The following is a 22,631-nucleotide window of genomic DNA, read 5'->3' on the forward strand; positions in this document are numbered from 1 at the left end:
GATGAACAGGAGCCCGTGGATGAACAGTCGCAGGTGGAGGCTGGAGGAGGTCGATGGTGGATGAACAGGAGCCCGTGGAGGCAGTCGATGGTGGATGAACAGTAGCCTGTGGAGGCAGTTGACAGTGGAGATGAACATTATTCCGTGGAGTCCCATTTTGCGGTACGCCACACCCCTCCCAATGAACATGACCCCCATTTCGACCATAGCGCTCCAACACAAGTCTGTTTCCTCCGGTTTGCGATACGCCACACCCCTTCCGATCAACAGGACCCCGTTTTGACCGTAGGAGGTCCGTTTCCTCCGTTTTGCGGTACGCCAGACCCCTCCCGATGAACAGGATCCCGTTTCGACCGTGGCTGGTCGAACACAAGGCCGTTTCCTTCGTTCTACGGTACACCAGGCCTCATTTCCATCGGCTGTTCCGTCCAAGCTGGTTGGCTCTCGATGAACACAATGACGCATTTTGTTTCGACCCAACTGGTTGCGTCCCCATGATCACGACGATGGCGGAGCTTCTCTGTTCCGACCCAGCCATGTACACGAGTCCTGGCCGTACATATGCACGAGTAGGTGTTCGAGACCCTGCCCGTATGTACGTACGTGGCCGTATTTTCTTTCTTGCACCCTGGCCGCCGTACGTACGTGTACATACGTGCGCGCCTCTACTATGACACATGCGCTCCTCTACTACCACACGCGCCCTTCCTTACACGACCATGATTCATCGCTGCAGCCTGTAGACAGACCGATCATATGTACGTACACGTTCGCGACCTGAATGACAATGCTACGTACGCTTCGACCAGGTGGGTCCCGACTGTCAGGCACTTCCTTCCGTGCAAAGATGTAGCTGGTGGGTCCCATCAGTCAGGGGGCGAGTATTTTTTTTGCCCGGAATATGGACGCACTTCCTTCCTTGCGAAAATATAGCTGGTGGGTCCCAGCAGTCAGGGGAAATGTTTTTTTCACGAAATACGGTGGCCCATCCGCTAGGTCCCTGCTGTCAGGTGGAGGAATCTTTATTTTCCGCGTAATAAGGAGGCGCTTCCTTGCTGCGGCCGTGGACCCAGCTGTCAGTCTCTCCACGTACAGTACTCGTCCGATGGAAGCCGGTCGTTGACCACATTCACCACGCCGCGCCGAGAGCACCAAGGCGGTGGATGACGGTGAGGCCTAGGAAGGGGACGACGTGGAGCTGGGGAAGACGCGACAGTAGATGCCCACGCGGATAGGAGAACGAGGGTTCACTGGTTCGGCTGCGGTGTGAGGCTGCCGTCGCCGTAGGGCCTGGCCAGCGGTGGGAGTAGTAGGGGGCGGTGAGGCCTTTGCGGAAACATAGCCGGCCACGGGAGGAAGGAGCAGGCGGCATGACCGACGCTGCTTTGGGCGGCTGGAGTAAGAAGACCAGAGTTTGAAGAAGCACTACGGCCATTGGATGGACATCGTACGGTCACTGGAGCTAGAATCGTTCATATTGAATAAGTTGACAAAGCCCTCCGTCCTCGTCAACTTAGTAGACCCACAAGTCAGCTTCCCACTAAGCTGGGTCCCAGCTAGCAAGGGGAGTATTCATTTTTTTGTGCGTACTAAGGAGGCACTTCCTTGCGTGCGAAGATATAGCTGGTGGATCCTACCAGTCAGCGGGGGGAACATTTTTTCGCGAAATACAAAGGCCCTTCTAGTGGGTCCCAGATGTCAGGTGGAGGAATCATTATTTTGCACGTAATAAGGAGGCGTTTCCTTGTGTGCGGCCGTGGACCCTACTGTTAGCCTCCCCACGTAAAGTCCACGTCTGATGGATATCATTCATTGACCATGTTGACCACATCGCATCGAAAGCACCAGGGCAATGGATGATGGCGAGGCCTAGGAAGGGGACGACACGGAGCCGGGGAAGACGCGGTAGTGGATGTCCACGCGGAGAGGAGTACGAGGGTTCACTGGTTCGGCTGCGGTGTGAGCCTGCCGTCGCCGCAGGGCCTGGCCAGTGGTGGGAGTAGTAGGGGGCGGTGAGGCCTCAACGGCAGCATAGCCGGCCACTGGAGGCTGGAGCAGGCGATCTCGCCGGCGCTGGTTTGGGCGGCTGGTGCAAGAAGAGCAGCGACTGACTGCTCGAATTGTTTGTTGACTAAGTTGACAAAGCCCTGCGTACGCGTCAACTTAGTAGGCCCACAGGTCAGCCTTCGAACCGGTGCGCCCCAAATGTCAGTGGGGGAATCCTTTTTTTCGCGTAATAAGGAGGCAATTGATTGCGTGCGGCCAGGCCAGCGGAGGGAGTATGGTGGGCCGGTGAAGCCAGCACGACATGATAGTGGGCCACAAGAGAAGGGAGCAGGCACTCCCGCCGGCGCTGGTTTAGGTGGCTGGACCAGGAAGATCAGAGATTTAAGAAGCATGTCGGTCTGTTGGATGGACATCCAACCGTCACTGCTGCTAGAATCGTGTGTTGACTGACAAAGCCTTGCGTAAACAAGTCAGCCTCGAAATTTGTGGCGTGTACAACCCATTTGCTATTATTTTTATAATTTTTTACTCATTTTCTAATTCATATGGAATTTATTGCAGCCCATTTTCCATTTTTAGAATTGCTGCCCATTTTCTGGTCAGTACCAGGGTTAAAAATTGAACTAAAAATGTGCAAAATTTCAAAAATTTGCAATTTTTTGTTTGGGAACAAAATATTCTTAATCCAAAAATTATTAGCCATACTAAAACAAATTTAAAAATTAAATTAGTACTATGTCATGTTAAAATCCAATGAAATATAAAATATCAGTGAAGAAAAAAAACTAATTTTCCATTTACTTTTAACAGATACTGACCAAACTCTTTGGCCAGGCCAGAATGCATCCCTCCTCGTCTTGAAAGATTTGCAGCCCAGTTAGTTGGAGAAAACAAATAGGCCTAGCTTGGGTATTCTTCAAAAAGAAATAGTGGCCTACCTATTTTTGCAAAGAAAAAACTGCTGGGCTGGTCATGTTGTTAGACGGGCCACAGAGACCGCACAAACCAGTTTATAGCCTGCTCCTCCGAACAAATCCTCAAAAAAATTGTGCAATTCTGTCGTTAATTGACTATACATTGAAAATGATGTGGGTCCCAGATATCAGCAGGGTGGATTTGAGTAAAAAAACAAGGGGTGCATCTGAGTAGTAAAAGAGGCACTTTTCTTGTGTTCGGGAGTGGACCTGGTGGGTCTGTACTATCATACTCACATCTACAGTCCTCTCCCGATTCACTATGTGGACAGTGCCGGACGGCGGCGCCGTGGTGAGCGCACCAAGGCAGAGGATAAAGTGCTGTCGCCAATGTGCTGGGCTGGGTTGGTCATTCTTATTAAAAAATAAAAATGGACCGAAACTATTTACGACATTTACTACGATTTGCATGTGTCCGCTGGTTGCAGGAAGAAAATAGTGGGAGAAGGAAGATTGGTCACTATCTTTGCCTAAGAATTATATCGACTGAATGTAATGACACTATCATAGGAAATAATATCCTCCTGTTAAATCGTGAATATAAAGAACTGGTGCATGAGCATTTAGCTTTATTTATCTATTTACTTATTTATGTTTAGGGGACCATGAGCATGTACCTGGGCCGGATTCATGTGAGAGCCTCCCTTCCAGTTAATTATGGGCTCCTCTATTGGGCCTTAATTAGAGGGTGCATGTTATCAACGAGTGGAAAATGTGTTCCTACGTAAAATAGTATGTGCTACGTACGGTACGGGGCACTGAAGGATCGGACCGTGCAACGACTTCCAAAACATTGTGTTTGCCATTCTAACAATACATTTATTCAACCAACAGAGGAAATATACTACTGATTGTACATTGAAAATAGCAGCAGCAGCAACCAGGGCTGGGGGTGCAACAAAAGCAGTAAGAAGGCCAGAAGAGTAAAGACGCAACTCTCTCTTCCAAACCAAACATCAGCCATCATTACAAAACGACTACCAAAAAAGAACAAGTGTATGCATCAAACTAAATAAAGATCCTACTACACCAACTGTGCACATCTAACTAACTAGCTCAGTTAGACGTTACTATTTATTAAGCTATGGAGATTGGCTGACGGCTTGAACCAGATGGGTACTTGACGGGGGAAACTCCAGCCAGCAGGTCAAAGTCTGATACTTGCGACCCTCTCTCCTACTTTGGGCTGTAGAGCGTGGCGGCACATATCAGGGTATGGTGCATGCAGATACGCATGGTACGCTGTGTACACACAGTTTTGCCTGATGAATGAAACCGCGCTGCCATCATGATCCTTGCCGTCGGTTATCTCCTGGTTAATCGGATAATTCAGTCCGAGAAACAGAGAGCGTGTACCAAGGCTACTTACAAGCCTCTAGTCAAAAATTCCTGAAGGCCCAGAGAAGCTGGGATCCTGCTCAAAGACCTTGCAGTGACTGTGATTGTATTCCGCGAAACAACACGTCTGATATGTGCGAACGATTGAATGTCTGATCGAGCCAGGAACCACCTGCAACTGCCATGCCGCTTTTCTTTGAAAGGTTCTGGGATTAGGAAGGGTAGGGACACCAGGCGGCCTACAACATCATATCAAGTTGGAGTCAAATAAGAAAGGGCTCTTAATGTAGTCAATCTTAAGAACAACATGTTATGAGCATGAATTTTTTTCCAGTAAATGTTGACAGTAATATAAGCAAGCCATCATGATATCATAGGAAAGTAACATACTGCTGTAATGGCCGTTTGCAGCGATGACTGGAGTAGGCCAGCAATACGTCTAGCCATAGAAGGAGTCAACATCGTAAATGAAGCCCTTGTGTTCAATGGCATCAGAGAACCATGGAGGATGTATGATCCTACGATGGATGTGCAGATTTATGCACTTACCACAGTGACCTGTCAGATAGGCGAGACTGCGGTTGAAGAACGCAATTAGCCTGAAGTCTTTATAATTTGCAGATCTTGTGGGCACTTGGCAGATTACAACCTTGCGCAAATCAAACTTGGTATCATCTTGGCTATTGTAAGATTCTGAGTATTCTGGGCGGCGGTGCCAAAGTAGTGTAGTGTTAATCGAAGGAAGGGAGATCAATCGCCGGGTGTAGACCTCCACGAGCATCCAGCTGCCGCCACCGTCGACGAGCACCATCCAAGACGTGTTCATGCTGACCCAGTACATACCGTTAATGTAGTTGATGGTGACAGGGATCGGATTGCAGTCAAGAGGGTTGATGCTCGCCACCGTACGATCGTTATGTTGCATGACACGCTATTTATGAAGATCATGCGACATCAGCAAGCAAGGAGCTGGCTTAAAAAGCTCCGGCCTGAGGGCTTTGAGTAAATGGTACAACCCCGATGAGCATGCGGCGAGCGGCATGGTACCGACATTGTCCAGACGCGAAACTATGAGCTTGATTACCTCCGTGGGGAGCAAATTCCACCAACTCTTTCGGCGGACGCTGCTCGGTTCTGCCATTGTTAGTGCTTGGGTTTCGGAAGGGGGGGCGAGGCGCCTTAGCGGGGATGGAAGATTGGACGATTATGTGTGGACAAGGATGGAGAAGCGAATATGTGCTACGGGAAGTGGACAGGTGATGATGACTACAACATGCCGCTTGACTTACGAGACACGTACCAGCAGCGTAGGGTCATATCGATGCCAGACAACTTGCTTGAGTGATCACAGTACTAGTACTCCCTACAGTACCTACTACTATGCCCTAACTTGCTTGACTAGAGTAGTAGCGGAGCAGGACTCTGCTCTACTACTAGTACCGGAGGATTAGTATATTCTAATCTAAAATAGTTACAAACTTCAATGCAAGTAATGTAGACTGTACTGACAGTGGAACCCATAGAGTACTTAGAATAGAAGATTAAGGATGCAATTAAGTTTTTATAGAGGGATAATCGTACACACAATTAACTCAAATGGATTGGACGTGACTCTATTATTCTCCAATGGCAACCAGCAAATTTCCTCCCGCGGGCCGGAGTAGGTTTCTCGGTTTGCATGCGGGTTTAACGAAGGGGTTTGATGGAAGCGAGGAGGTGTGTTCAGCCGGGCGTGCAGCGGGCGGTGCAGTACTGTTCGATTTGACAGCTACTACTCCCCCTCTCTCAGTTTACAAGGTGTGTGCGTACTCCTAGGTCGTCAATTTGACCAACCTAATACAAGTCATATATTAGGTGTTCTATTTTCAAAAGGTATAATTTTGTGTCATATAGTTTATATAGGGTGATAAAATTGGTAACCTAGGTATACGCGCAGGACTTGTAAACCAAAACGGAGGAAGTAGTATATTATAAAAAAATAAAGAAGAGTAGTAGAGATAGAGATAAGAGTAGAGATAGAGACTAGGGAGGAGCACCATCTACTGCTTCGTGTGCTACTCCTGTGCTCCATTCGGCTGCCGTAACGTCCCCTATAGCCACTCCCTCCTGTGCTCCATTTGGCTGGCGCTTTTGAAATTTGGGAAGCGCACTCTCGTGACTGCTCGCAGCGACAACTTCACCAACGACGACTTCTTCCCCGACCTCGGCAACCTCTTCCTCAACGACATGGGAGACAACCTCAACGGCAATGGTGCTGCTCCCATTGCACCATATGTGTTTCTGTCCTTCCTGTTCGAAATCATGGTAGAATTCATGTTTCTAGTCTGTGTCCTAGATTCGATCTGTTCATCTACTATGCTAGTCCAAATGATTAGTTTAATCTCTGTTATAGCCGTCATGATTTATTTTGTGCTTATTCAGACTAAATCTCGTAGTAACTTGCTCACATATTCAACTGGCACACCGTCCCCTACAGCCACTCCCGTTTCATGGACGGCCTGGTCGATGCCTCCAAGGAGCCCTTTGTCTACTGTTATGAGTGCCCGATGCTGTTTTGGGGCTTGCTGGTGGACCTCGTGCATCACCTCGCGTAGCCGTCCGTCTATCACTACTGGCCCTTGGCGGAGAACATCAAGTATGAGACGTGTTGCCCGTTCACCGTGCCAGAGTCGCTAGAGTATCACCGCTACCTGTTAGTCTTGGAGGAGGACAGCGTCATCTTCCTCTTGATCATGGGCACCGGCGAGGCCCGTGCAGGCCGCCACCCCGTCTCAGTAGTGTGCGATAGGGGTGACGCTGCTGACACTGACACGAGGCTGATGTACGGGTGCGTGCTCACTGTTACTACCCCCTTGGAGGTACGTGGGCGGTGACACTGGGTACGTATAGCTGACTAGGACTGTGTCGAGCTGGGACCTTCCTGCCGATGTGGACATGGAAGCCGCATGGTATGATTTGACCCCCAACGATGTGCACGGGGACTCCAAGGAGGTTCACCTGGACATATGCATTACCAAGTTAAATGTAGATCATTAGTCTTTGCCCAATGTAATCCGCTGTCTAAGCATGTGGAGACTTCCATGCATGATCTTGCTCTATTGGAGTATCGCGCATGAATAAAAGTGTATCCATTTATGGTTTAGTCTAGAATCTTCCATGAAATTTTTACTACAGTGCTGGTGAAAGACTTATGATGATCCATTTCTTACATCTCCTCTGCCCCCTTCCAAGCCATCCTGATTTAATCCCTCCGTCTAGGTGTATAAGGGCATGGTTAATACATAATATTATAGCCAACTGTTGACTATATGAAAGTGCTATGTCATCTGTAGCCAACATGTATATCAATCGATACTCAAAAACTAATTCTTAAAGATCATTTCTTGCAAAGAACAATAAGCGTTATTTCTTCACAAGTTTTGGATGCAGGTTGAACAGTTGAACGCTTTTGTTTGCAAAAGATACTTTTTTTTATCTATTTCACCCGGATGTTTGTGAGCTCTAGAGATGAAATAATAACCAAAGAAACCTATCGATACACGTTACACATGAGATAGCCCCCACATCCTTTGTCAAAATAAACAACTCCCCGATCAATGCATTTCACTGTTCTGTTCAACGCACTGGCACCTTACTATAGATTAGTACGACCAAAAAATGAACTACCATTATATATAGTACGATAAATGCTGATGCATGTCATGTTGGGGATATCACTACTAGGCGTAAACCGGCCTATCTGGGCCGGGTTAACTTCGTCAGTAGTTAAGTATGTTAAAGCCCAAGAAGGCAGATGAGGGCTCAAGGCCCATAGTCGGTTCAAGGCCTGTAGCCGTAAACCGGCGTTGGTATTTAACTTGTATTGTAAGTTAGGAATAAGTAGAGACCAAACCGGACACATCTCTGAGCCAGTATTGGGACTCTGTGAACCGACGGGCGTCACCCGTGTATATAAGGGGACGACCCGGCGGCAGTTCAAGGAGAACAGATAACAACTCGAGACATAGGCGAAGCTTGTTTGCTCCCTGGTCATCGAAACCCCATCAATTCCATCACAACTAGACGTAGGCTTTTACCTTCATCGAAGGGGCCGAACTAGTATAAACTCTCTTGCGTCCCTGTGTCCGCTTTAACCCCTTCAAGCTAACCCGTCGCGATGGCTCCATGACTAAGTCCTTTCTCTAGTACATCTGCCGTGACAAAACCACGACAGTTGGCGCCCACCATGGGGCCATCGCACGATGGTTTCAAGTTCTTGGAGGGCCGCTTTGAAGGACTCGAGGGCTACGCCGTAGGCCGGATGACTAAGAGTCGTCACGGCAAGCTTTACATCGACGATGCAGGCTGGGGCCCCGAGGCCGGCTCAGTTGAGTACGGGTACCGGGTCCCCTTTGGTGGCATACACGTTTTCATCGGCAAGATCGGAGAACCGGGCCCTGAGCCGGATATCTGCACCGACCTCGTCGAAACGGCTCAGTGTGCGCGATCTTCCCGGGTTAAACCGGCCATGAAGCGTGCCTTCGTGGGAGTCATCCATGGAGGAGGTCATGAGGATGGATCGGGATCTCGCGGCGAGACCGTCATTTACTCCGGCGATGAGTCATCAACCGGAGAAACCGAATCTCTATATCAGCTACAAGATGGCCGGATTGGGGGCTGTTCCGACGGCGACAGTATTCCGGACCCCTCTGATCTGCCCAACCGAGTTGGAATATTCATGGCCGGCACACAAGCAGCGCTTCATTCTTCGACCGCTGCAGCAACAACCTCCGGTTCAGCAGCAGCGACGGCTGCCCGGGCAGGAGGCCCTGTGCGCCCGCCGGCTCAAGTTCTATCAGAGCTATTTGATGCATTGGCTGTGCTTATGGCGGAAGCTAATCCGGCGGATCAGGACGTCCACAATGCGGAGATTGCAAAGGTAAGGGAACAGATCACCCAGGCCAAGGCGTACTTGGCAGCTGAGGATACCAGGATGGCCACAGAGCGGGCCGCTCTAGACGCACAAGTCTATAGGCTCATGTTGGACCAGAATGCGTTGCATGAAATCATGAGGAGGAAGTACCGATCCCATTTGCCTCCGGTTTTCGAGGCCAGAGACCTTTTCAACACCCCGGGAGCAAGAACCAGTAATCCGCTGGAGGGAAACCGGGCGGAAGCTCTTGGGACCAGTGCGCCGGTTCAGCCTCGTCGGATGGATCTGCCTCGTCAAAACACCGTTATACCTCAGGCTGTTTCAACACCTCCGGGTCACTACTCCAACCCAATGGACAATCTCGTCGCCGCTGCTGCACGGCTGGAGGCCATTCCAATTGAAGGTGACTCACCGCAGGCGATAGAGACGCGACGGGTCAAGGAGCTTCTTAAGACAGCTTTGGACCAATAGGAAGCATACTCGTACAGCTGCGACCGGATCCACTCGACCCCTCGCCCAAGCCGGAGCTATAGCAGGCGTATGACGGAACCAGCAGAGTCAAGTAATGAACGACGTGGAGCCCCCCGCGGCAACAACCCAGCAGGTGGTGCTGATAACACTCGGGAAGTGGTGGACCGGGCCCGAGCACGCAGGGAGGCCGAGTTAGCCGCACAATATCAGGCTCGGCAGCTTACGCCGGTTCGTCCAACTATTTCGATCAAACCCGATGTTACTTCTAGCTCTTTGGGGGTGCCTTGCCTTGTCCCCGCTTTACGCAATGTGCGCCTGCCCAAGGATTTCAAGGTCCCGCGCAAGGTACCAAATTACACGGCGGATCAACCCCCAGAGACATGGGTGGAGAGCTATGAGATGGCCATGGAGATGCTGGATGTGGATGATGCGGCATGTGGGAAATACTTCACCATGATGCTGGAAGGAAAGGCACGCACTTGGTTAAAAAGCTTACCGGCCAATTCTATCAGTTCATGGGCCCAATTACGAGCCCGGTTTATCAATAATTTCAAGGATACATGTAAGCAGCCCATGTCGATAGTAGACTTAGCTGCCTGTGTCCAGGAGGAAGGAGAATCGACGACTCATTGGGTGCGCCGGGTCTCACAAGTGTTGCATTCATCAGACCGCATCAACGCTGACACCGCAGTCTTAACCCTAGAAGGCAACTGCCGGTTTGGGCCCCTAAAGCTGAAGTTGGGACGAATGAAGCGCCATTGCACTGACATGGGGATCCTCATGGCTGCTTTGGTAAAGTATGCTGATTCTGATAGTACCAAGGATCCCGAATCTGATGATGACAAGGCGAAGGGAAAGAGGAACAACAACTCCGAAGGTCAGCAGCATCATTGGGCAGGCAATGGTGGTGGAGGCAAGCGTAAATCGGATGGTAACATGGACTTTGTGGCTAATACCAACGTGCAGGACAATGGACAACGACGCAAGGGTAAACCGAAAAATCGCAGTGGGGCACCCAACCCTAACCCGGACCGCCTAAATTATCTACTGAGCCAGCCTTGTCCAAGACATGGGACGAAGGAGGTGCCAGCAAACCACCTTTGGAAGGATTGCTTCATTATGCAGGAGTTCAAGAATTCTAATGCTTTCCGGTATGATCACGGCTCCGGCGGTAGCTCAAGATCCGGGCCGGGTTACGGTGGAGGAAATTCCGGTTTAGGATTTAATGGTAATCCGGGCGGACATAACAGTCAAAATAATCAGAACAACCAGGGTGGTTACAACCAGCAGCAGCAACAGTCAGGTTACCAGAGCAACCCAAAGCAATTGAATAGTGGGCAGTACCATGTCTTTACCACTAGCTTGGACAAGAGAGATCGGAAGATTCAGAGGCGGGCAGTCAACTCTGTTGAACCGGCCGTGCCCCATTATCTACGCTGGTCTGAACAGCCAATCATATGGAGCAGAGAGGATCACCCTCCCCAGGTTGATAATCCGGGTTAGTTGGCTCTAGTGATGGCGCCTCAGGTGGGAGGTTACAAGTTCACCAAAGTGCTCATGGATGGAGGGAGCAGCATTAATATCTTATATTATGAGACCTTCCGTCGTATGGGACTAACAGATAAAAATCTCAAACCGTCTAATATGGTGTTCCACGGTGTAGTACCTGGCAAGTCAGCATATCCTGTTGGTAAGATAGCTCTAGAAGTGGCCTTTGGAGATGATCATGATTCCAGGTCGGAGACATTGACGTTTGAAGTGGTGAAAATCCAAAGTCCATATCACGCCCTATTTGGGCGACCGACCTACACCAAGTTTATGGCACGACCCTGTTATGTGTATTTGCAGCTTAAGATGCCAGGTTACAAGGGGACAATGATGGTTCACGGAAGCCGTAAAATTGCTTTGGAGTGCAAGGAAGGAGATGCGGCTTACGCAGAGTCGGTTTGTGCCACCGAGGAGCTGAAGTATTATAAGGACAGTGTTGATCCGGCGGACATGACTCCATTAAAAAAGCCAACTATGGAGCATGATCTAGCCCTGAAGTTCAAATCGGCAGCAGAAACTAAGCTTGTTGACTTCGTACCTGGCGATTCGTCCAAGCAGTTCAGCATCAGTGCCAACTTGGATCCGAAATAGGAAAGCGCGCTCATCGAGTTCATCCGTGAGAATCGGGACATTTTTGCATGGAAGCCCTCTGACATGCCAGGTGTACCGAGGCAACTCGCTGAGCACACCCTTAATGTGGATCCTAAATACAAACCAGTGAAACAGTTCCTCCGCCGGTTTAATGAAGGAAGACGCAAGGCGATTGGAGAAGAGGTAGCCAGGCTCTTAGCAGCTGGTTTTATTGTTGAAGTTTTTCACCCTGAGTGGCTTGCCAATCCGGTGCTAGTCCTTAAGAAAAACAACACCTGGCGCATGTGTGTGGATTACACAGATCTTAATAAGGCTTGCCCAGCAGATCCTTTTGCCCTCCCCCGTATTGATCAAATCATTGATGCTACGGCGGGTTGTGAGCGTTTAAGTTTTTTGGATGCATATTCTGGCTATCATCAGATCAAAATGGCAGTTAAGGACCAGGAGAATATGGCATTCATAACTCCCTTTGGAGCCTTCTGCTATGTGTCTATGCCCTTTGGGCTCAAAAGTGCCCAGGCAACTTATCAACGGTGTGTACAAAATTGTCTTCAGAAGCAGATTGGCCGTAATGTACATGCTTACGTGGATGATATCGTGGTTAAGTCCAGGGAGAAGGAGACTCTGGTTGACGATTTGAAGGAAACCTTTGATAACCTAAGGACGTACGAGATGATGCTTAATTCGGACAAGTGTGTCTTCGGTGTACCGGCGGGCAAGTTATTGGGTTTTCTGGTGTCCAACAGGGGAATTGAGGCTAATCCGGAGAAGATCACAACCATCACCTCCCTGGCTAAACTAAAGTGTATCAATGATGTTCAACGCCTGGTAGGCCGGATTGCCGCGTTAAGCCGGTTTATCAGCCGCCTTGGTGAGAAGGCAATCCCTTTGTATCAGATGTTGAAGAAGACGGATCAGTTCGTCTGGAGTTCTGCTGCTGATGAAGCATTTGAGGACTTAAAGCGGCAATTGGCCAATCCGCCTGTGCTCGCCGCTCCCATTGACAAGGAGCCGTTACTGCTATATGTTGCTGCGTGGCTATTATGGTGGAGCGAAAGGAGGCAGGTAAGGAGCATCCGGTTCAACGTCCGGTCTATTATATCAGCGAGGTACTCATTGAGTCCAAGCAAAGGTATCCGCATTGGCAGAAGCTGGTGTACGGAGTTTTTATGGCAAGCCGGAAGCTTAAGAAATACTTCCAAGGGCACCCAATTACGGTGGTCAGTTCTGCTCCTTTGGGGGATATCATCCAGAACCGGGAAGCGATTGGCCGGATTGCCAAGTGGGCTATAGAGCATGGGCCGCACGGATTGAAGTATGTGCCTCGGACGGCGGTGAAGTCTCAAGCACTGGTTGATTTCATCAATGATTGGATGGAAATGCAAGCACCTGAGGAAAAGCCGGATCACACATATTGGACCATCCATTTTGACGGATCCAGGCAATTGGAAGGCTTGGGGGCTGGAGTCCTATTAACTTCCCCACGAGGTGATAAGTTTTGTTATGTTCTCCGCTTAATGTTTCCTTGTACTAACAATGCAGCTGAGTATGAAGCCTTGCTCCATGGTCTCCGGATGGCTAAGGAGATGAACCTAAGTCGAGTTAAGTGCTTCGGTGACTCGGACCTCGTGGCTCAACAAGTGTCTGGCACTTGGGACTCCAAGGACCCACTCATGGCAGCATATCATCGTGAGGTGGATATTGTTGCAGGTCATTTTAAAGGCTATCAGGTGGACCACGTGGACCGACGGAAGAATGAAGCGGCGGATGCTTTAAGCCGGCTGGGCTCTCAGCGCAAACCGGTCCCGCCCAATGTTTTTCTGGATGTGCTGCACAACCCGTCGGTCAAGCTCCCTGGTGAAGCGGATTTGGCTATTCCTGATCCGGAGGCTCAATTGCTGGCAGCTCTTCATGTCATTCCGGATTGGACGCTTCCTTACCTGGCGTACATGAACCGGGGCGAGTTACCAGAGGATGAGATTCTGGCCCGACAGATAGTCCGGCGGTCCAAGTCCATGACTATTGTCAATGGTGAGTTGCATCATTGCAGTATATCAGGGGCGTTTCAACGCTGTGTGTCTCCTAAAGAAGGCTGTGAAGTTTTGCGTGAGATCCACGAAGGATATTGTGGTCACGATGCCGGTTCAAAATCTTTGGTAGCTAAAGCATTTCGCCATGGATTCTATTGGTTAACTGCTCATGCTGATGCGGAGGATCTGGTCAGACGATGTGACAGTTGCCAAAAGTTTTCAGGACTTGCTCATGTGCCGACTCAAGAATTGAGAATGATTCCAATTACTTGGCCGTTTGCGACTTGGGGGCTGGATATGGTTGGGCCTTTCAAAAGGTCCAAAGATAAGAAGACCCACCTCCTGGTGGCGGTTGACAAGTTCACAAAGTGGGTGGAGGCAGAACCGATTAGCAAGTGTGATGCGGCCATGGCGGTTCAGTTTATCAAAAAAGTGATTTTCCGGTTTGGCTTTCCACATAGTATCATCACAGATAATGGTACCAATTTGTCCAAGGGTGCCATGAAGGAGTTCTGCGAACGGGAGCACATCCGGCTTGACGTTTCATCAGTGGCACACCCACAGTCCAATGGTCAAGCAGAAAGGGCTAATCAAGAGATCTTGAGAGGCATCAAGCCCCGGCTCATGGTTCCTTTGCAGAGAACGCCGGGTTGTTGGGTAGAAGAATTACCATCTGTGTTATGGAGCATCAATACCACACCCAAGATCAACAGGATACACACCGTTCTTCATGGTTTACGGAGCAGAGGCGGTTCTCCCCAGTGATATCCGTCATGATTCACCTCGTGTGACGGCTTATGTTGAAGCAGACAACGAGACAGCACGGCAAGATGCTTTGGACCGGTTAGATGAAGAGCGTGACATAGCAGCCGCCCGATCGGCGATTTACCAACAGGATCTTCGTCGTTATCACAGTCGCCGAGTCAGAACCAGAACCTTTCAGGAAGGAGATTTGGTGCTTCGGCTCATCCAAGATCAGACTGATATGCATAAGCTATCGCCACCTTGGGAGGGGCCTTTCATGGTCAGCAAGAATCTGCACAACGGGTCATACTATCTGATCGATATTCGAGAGCATAAAAACTCACGTACATCAGAGGAAGAGACCAATAGGCCGTGGAACATAGCTCATCTTCGGCCTTACTATACCTGAGCCATTGGCTCTACTTATGTACATATTACGACGATGTATATATTATGATTAAATATAATAAACCAGAACCTTAGCTAAAGCGGGTATCTGTTCTTTTACATCATGTGTGGTTACACGGAGTTGTTCTAAAGCGGCCTCCGGTTTACCCCTTGAGTTAGCTTTTGAAAAGCATCATGTTATATCACTTGGGGGCTTGGTCGTGTCCGAACCAATGCAATACCTCTTGATAGGCGAGAGCCACCAGATCACTTGGGGACTTGGTCACGTCTGAACCAGTCATGCCTCTTGATCGGCCTAAGGCCACAGAATCACTTGGGGGCTTGGTCGAACCCGAACCATTGCCATGCCACTTGATCGGCATAAATGCCACGGTTTCATTTGGAGACCTGGCTGACTTGAACCATAGCTACACCTATCGGGAGCTTGGTCGTGTCCGACCATGGTAACGCCATCTGATCAGCTCAAATAAGCCTCTTTTTGCAAACGGTTTTGTCATTGCCTTTGCTTCACGTTTTTCTTTGAAAGATATTTCTTTCTTTTTATTGCGTTTTTTAAACCGACAAAGTTTTAAGCCGGTTCAAACTGTCAATTGATGGAACACGGTCCATTTTAATCCGGAGACTATTTGCTCGGTTTGATTTTTTGTTAACATCCTATTACAGAGTAACACGGTGTTTATTATAACCTGGCACGGTTTACATGGTAAACCGGCATCATATATATACAGGAGATGCTATCTCCTCCAACAGTGTGGGTTTATAAAACTCCGCTTCAAGATTGGCCAAGCCAACTTCACGTCCAACGATGGCAGGTATTATGTATCTCAAAATTTGGTCATATACTTAAATTTTTTCGGATGTTTTGATTTCATGTATGCAGACATCATATTCTGCCCGACGGTACAACCGCGGTGGCACTTTAAGATTTTTTATTGCAGAAAGTACTTTGGAATGTTCATCACCCAAAGGAAGAGCAAGTTGCAGTAATTATGCACGAAGGCATATCAGCACCAAAAGTATCAGCTAGCCTATTACAAGGCAACATGGTGCCCACAATAAGATCATTGTTTTTCGCAAGGGAGAAGCAGTTTTAAACCGGCTTCCGGTTCAAGCTTGGTCACCAGCCCGGCCTGATGGTTGTGGGTCATGCCGCGCCGCTTCAGCTTCAGTTTCTCTACCCAGCGGCTGGAAATCAACAGTTGTCCAGTTGATTCCCATTAATGCTTGAAAGACAGCTTCATCATGGATCAGCAACAACGGGTCAATATCGGGAGCGTAAGTATGCTTACGGATTGGAGGGATAAGATTTTCCGCTTCATGAATTGGTGCAGCTACTCCCTTGTTTTGATTGTCATATTGGGCTTGATAATGAGACAAGTCTACTTCTTCAGCCAATTGACAAGCTAGCGGACGCACCTCCTTGTTTATTGCTCGCAGATCCGCTTCACTAAACTCTGACCCGTCTTCCTTCAAGCTGGGATAGCCCTGAGCCGCTTCAATAGGGTCAAAATCCAGCACCCAAGCTTTTGCCTGGATTAAGGCATTGATCGCATTGGTTCGAGCAGCAGATTTCTTCAGCTCTTCAACCCGGGCAGGAAGCACCGACAGTTTCATCAGAGTGTCCTGAATCAAAGTGGGCGCCGGTTTGTTGTGGGATGCAGTACAGATGATACGTTGTGCACCAGTGTATAGTTGTTCGATCAACGTATAGGCAACTTTCAATTTCTTCCGCACATCTGACCCCAAGTGACAAATGCGTGTCCTTGAAATATCATAAAGGGTTAACAAACTGGCAGCTCTGTAAGACGGCAGAATCAATTCAGAAGTCAAACCGGCTTACCAAAGATAGCAGTGGTCATGGCATGCACGTGCCGCTTTATGCTGGTCAGTTCATCCGCCACCGGTTTTAGTGCAGCCTCGGCATCTTCTGCTCGTTTGATTAAAGAGGATTTTTCAGTGGCCCAATCCGCCCGCTTATTCTTGAAGCTCTCCTTAAGCTATTCCATGGCGCTTAAAGCGCTGGTTAATTCCTCTTTTGCTTTGGAGGTTTCAGCTTGTTGGGATTTCATATTTTCTTGGAGATCGGCGACTTGGCTTTCTTTTGTCTTCAGCTCAGCCTGCATGCAGACAGTTATATGATTCAGCAAAACAGTACAAGGATTGAAGTACCAACCACATAACAAGTTATGCACTTGGCACTTGGGGGCTAATGCATATTCGATCTTCATCTTTCAATTGCTTACAAAGTCCCAAGATCAATACAAGTATTCAACTTGGCACTTGGGGGCTAATGGCTATTTGCTCGTATATATTCTGATGCGGCGATCTCAATTACTTAAAGTCCCGGTTTAACTACGCTAAGTTGAACCGGCCCTTGGGGACTACATCAGCGAATTTCAAAGCATTAAGACTTATATTAGTAAGTCCCGGTCTGAAAGAAGATTACAAACCGGCCCTCGGGGGCTAGGAGCGTCAACAAGAATTGAAATATACAAGCAGGAAAGAGCATATGGAAGTTACCTCATATTTGTCTTTCATCATGTTAACCAGACTGGCTTCATAGTCACGACTGGTATACAGCCGGTTCAGGTAGCCGGAATGGATATCTTGGGCGTTCAGAGCAGCGTAAGTCGCCAGATCAACATTCCACTTGCCTTTGCCAAAGGCAGCAAATTCTTCCTTGGCAGTATGTTTGGACAAAGCGACAGGATTGCTTGGCTCTGTATGGCCAATGCCAGTAATGACAACCTCATCAGCCTTGGCATCACCGGTTTGCACTGGGGCTGTTGGCTTGTCAGTAGGCTTTGTCGGACCGGTGGATTTCTCAATCCGGATGGAGCTTGTTGGCTGATTGACAGGACTTGAGGTATCAATAGGTCTCTCTTCAGCAATAAGATCCTCGTCTTGCTGCGGTGGATCATTGGGTATATCCTCAGGAATAGCCGCTTCAAGATCCAGTGTTTTGCCCGGTTCAAGGACGACATCCTCTTCGGCCGCTTTGTCCAGGCGAGCCTTCTTGCTTGGCCTAGGCTTGGCCCTGACAGGAATAACAAAATCAAATACATCATATGTTCCAAGGTGATGTACTACAAATATTATGATAAGTATAACTTACCCAAGCACCGTTTTGAGCGGTGGCAGCTGAGTAGCCGATGACTCGCCAGAGGATGAGTGGGAAGTAACATGGTAATCGGAGTCAGATGGATTAAGAGGTTGATGAAAGCAGCCCGCTTTAGGACAAGCACTGACAAGCAAATTAGAGACCTCTGAATGGCGTTTCCGAACCGGACTGTTCGGTAAACCGGCGGAGGTAACTACCTGGCCGCTGTGCCGGGTTGTGCGACGAGCTTCATGCTATTGGGTCTTCATAAGAAATTTGGGATCCAAATAAGCAAGAGGATGAGAAAATTTAACTTTTCGGTTTGCCTGACGAATTTTTAGTGAAGGCAAAGGTTCTGAATCGGAAGAGAGAATAATTACCTCTGCAGCATCAGCATGGCTGGCTTCGGCATCATCCTGACAAATATCATCATCAATAAGATGCATGAAAAATAAGCCAAGTGAGTCAAGCCCTACCTCAAGGTCCGGATTATCCACATCATCATCAGGGGCCGGATTAGAGGATGCAGTGGTTCTTTTCCTGTGGGCAGTCTTCTTCACAGCTTTAGTCTTTTGCCGGGTTGCTCTTTCCGGTTTGTCTGGTTTTTCTGGTTTCTCCTGCGGCAGTTTCTTGCTCCAAAACGGATCATTGCCCTGGTTACACAGACACTGATATTAAACAATGACCAGATATATCAATAACAGATTCAGCAAAAAGAAAAATCAAACTCTTACAACTGGCGCTTTGTTGGTGGCACAGAAGGGAAGCAGGCCGGTTTTAGCATAGATGTGTTCCGGTTCATTCAGCATCTTATTCACAGCCTCTGTGATTTCTTCATCGGTGAGCTGGATGTTGGCATGTCGCGGTGGGTCATCAACACTGCCAGTATACTCGCACATCAAACCGGAGCGCTGACTAAGGGGTAGTATGCTCCATGATATCCAACAGCGAGCGAGATCAACCCCTGTTAAACCGTTGGCCATAAAGGCTCTGAGTTTGGACAGTTTAGGAGCGTATTTGCTTCTCTCTTTGGCAGTCAACCTTTGCGGAAAGGGGTGTGTATTGCTAAGCCGCTCCGAACGAAAGCCAGGCAAAGGATTTTCACCAGTAGGGGAGGTGTCTTTGCAATAGAACCATGTTTGATTCCACTCTTTGGGGTGGCTATGCAGCTTGGCATGAGGGTATGTGACCTCTTTCCTTTTCTGAATCGCCACACCGCCCAATTCCGTATTGGAACCATCAGAAAACTCTGTACGACAGTTTAGATGGAAACAGTCTCTGAACAACTCCACTGTGGGCTCCTCTTGAAAGAACGCCTCACAGAGCACTTGGAAGTGACACATGTTTGTAATAGAGTTGGGACCAGTGTCTTGTGGGTGGAGTTGAAAATCGGCTAAAACGTCCTGGTAAAATTTAGAACCGGGCGGCTTAAAGCCCCGGGCTAAGTGATCTACGAAAACGACGACCTCTCCTTCTTGAGGTGTGGGAGGGCATTCTTTGCCAGGAGCCCTCCAATGGATGGTATCTTTGCCGCCTAAGGCGCCGATCAGGACTAAATCGTCCAGTTGAGCCTCTGTGACGCGAGAAGGAACCCAGTTGCACTCATATACTTGCTTGGCCATGATGAAATCTACAAGGTAGATGATTCCGGTTCAAAAATGCATTGATTAAGGTACATTGGTATGTGCAATGTTAAACCGGAGACAGATCTATCTAAACCGGAGTTTTATGAAGCAACAACATCTGGCGGTTCAACAAGGGGACTAATGGTATATACCGGTTTGGCAAATTTTTTCTACAAAGTTAAACCGCCTGGTCTAAACATTGAAGCAGATGAGTAAGTTTACAGAAACAGATTTCATAAGACTTCTCTACAGTGATGGATCTGAAGCAAGTTCAGAAAATAAGTAAAATATTCAAGGTTCAAAAAAGAACAGTACTGAATCAATGGGCAGAGATACATATAGATCTATGGTCTTGAGGCATGAAACTGAAGGCGGATGCTAAAAGCTACCGCTACACAGAGTAAGGATTCACAGATGTATCTAGGAGTTATCGTATGAACACGAAACAGGCGATGAACACTAGAAGAACATGAAACCCTAGAGCAGATCTGCGTTGAAAAGAACAGAAGACTTACTGGAGATGAGAAAGATGCGGAAGGTTGCCGCGGTGCTCTGGTGCGCCCAGGTTGATGCAGCGGCCAAGGTTGATGCAGAGGTTGACGGTGGCGGCGGAGCTCCGAAGCTGGGCGACACGAGGAAGACGAAGCACAAGGGCATGGAGGGGAAAAAGAAATGAGCCTTCGGTCCTATTTATAAGGCAAGGGACAGGAGTCAGGCGCGAAAATCAAGGGACCGTGGGTTTGGAAACGAAGATGTCGCCTTAATTGTCGCAGACCTATTAAGGTCCTTTATAACAGGTGACGTCATGCCGGTTTACAACGACCAGAGAAGATGACATCACGGCGGTTCAACAAACTACAAGAAGATATTGAAGATGAAGATTTTTGCTAAAGGATTGACATGAACATGTTCAAATCAATGTGGGGCCTAATGTTGGGGATATCACTACTGGGCATAAACCGGCCTATCTGGGCCAGGTTAACTTCGTCAGTAGTTAAGTATGTTAAAGCCCAAGAAGGCAGATGAGGGCTCAAGGACCATAGTCGGTTCAAGGCCTGTAGCCGTAAACCGACATTGGTATTTAACTTGTATTGTAAGTTAGGAATAAGTAGAGACCAAACCGGACACATCTATGAGCCGGTATTGGGACTCTGTGAACCGACGGGCATCACCCGTGTATATAAGGGGACGACCCGGCGGCGGTTCAAGGAGAACAGACAACAACTCGAGACATAGGCGAAGCTTGTTTGCTCCCTGGTCATCGAAACCCCATCAATTCCATCACAACTAGACGTAGGCTTTTACCTTCATCGAAGGGGCCGAACTAGTATAAACTCTCTTGCGTCCCTGTGTCTGCTTTAACCCCTTCAAGCTAACCCATCGCGATGGCTCCACGACTAAGTCCTTTCTCTAGGACATCTGCCGTGACAAAACCACGACATGTCACCTAAAATTATATCATTGAAAACTATGTTCAAATACGAATCCAATGATATAGTTTTTGTTGACATGCAGTAACATTTTGTCAGTTAAATCTCCAGTCAAATTCAATGGGGGACTAATAAAACCACGACCAATGTAGTACTAGTGTAGAGGGCGGAGCTGCACGCGAGTCTCACCCCGCTCGTGGCGCGGCAGTAAAGCTGTCATATCACAAAACCCAACCACTCCCAGTAATAAGTGGCCTAGTAAAATAAACAGACAAGCAACCATCACATCCCTCCGTCTTTTTTGCATTTATCTATCTGCATTTACTTTCTCCGGTTCATCTCGCACACTCGATCCCTAGCTACTACTCGTAGTATCCCTAGCTACCACTCCTAGGGCGAGTTCTTTTGTCGGCTTAAAAAAATAAGCCGTCTCTTCCCAGCTTTTCCCATAAGACTGGTCACAGTGGCGAGTAACATTAAGGCGCCTCACTCATTTATTTGGGCTTGTAAACTACTACTAGTACCTTCGTCCTGGTTTATTCGTCACCATTGTAATTTGTGCTAAATTTTGACCAAAGATTTAACTGATAAAATGTTAGTGCATGTGACATATGCACATACTTACAAAAAGCGTACGGATACACAAGGTTTCCAAACTTTTCCTTTTACATACTTAATTAAGGACGCTAATAATTCCCGAACGTTCGGGGTTTATCATTTACGTCCCAAAACTAATGAGATTGCCTTATGAAACTAAATTATATTCCTAATAAAAGCCACGACGCTCGCATGAGCGCTTGAGGCGCGCCATGAGTGCCCTGGTGTGCGGACGTTTCCCAGCGTGCTGACACAATGCCTCTTCCTCAGCCTCGCAACTCACGAGGTGCTGATTGGCGGCTTGCCGGCGGGCGAGTGCGATCTCACTGGCGTGGTGATCCGGTGCCAACAGGTACTCCTCGCTGGAAGCATGCACCCGGTCCACGTATCGCCAAGCGTAGATCAGGCGCTTGGGCCCGACTGCACACAGGGCTTTGGCATGGGCGTCCTCCGCCACCCTCACGCTCCTCGCACATGCCTTCTGCCAAAGAGCCAATTTCCTGACTCTCTCTGACGCGACATAGGCCTGCTAGGCAGCTTGCCCCATGGTGCGCTTCTCTTCCTCGGCCTTCTTCTCCGCCTCTATTTTGTCGTGCTCTGCCGGAGGCAAAGCCTCCCACAAGGCAACATCCATTTCTTTCCAAATCTCCTCAATGCTGGGGGGCTCGGCGGGCAGCGCGGTGTTCTCCTCGGAGCGGGGAGCCGATGTGTCCTCCGACGCGCGTCCTGGCGAGATTGGGAATGACAATGCGTCCACCTCGACGCATTGCGGCGAGGAGCGGAACACCGATGCGTCCTCCTCGACTAGTGGTGGCGAGGAAGGGAATGGTGACGCGTCCTCCTCGACTAGTGGCGG

The sequence above is a fragment of the Triticum aestivum genome, chromosome 5A, assembly GCF_018294505.1.
Source record: "Triticum aestivum cultivar Chinese Spring chromosome 5A, IWGSC CS RefSeq v2.1, whole genome shotgun sequence".
Lineage (NCBI taxonomy): Eukaryota > Viridiplantae > Streptophyta > Magnoliopsida > Poales > Poaceae > Triticum > Triticum aestivum.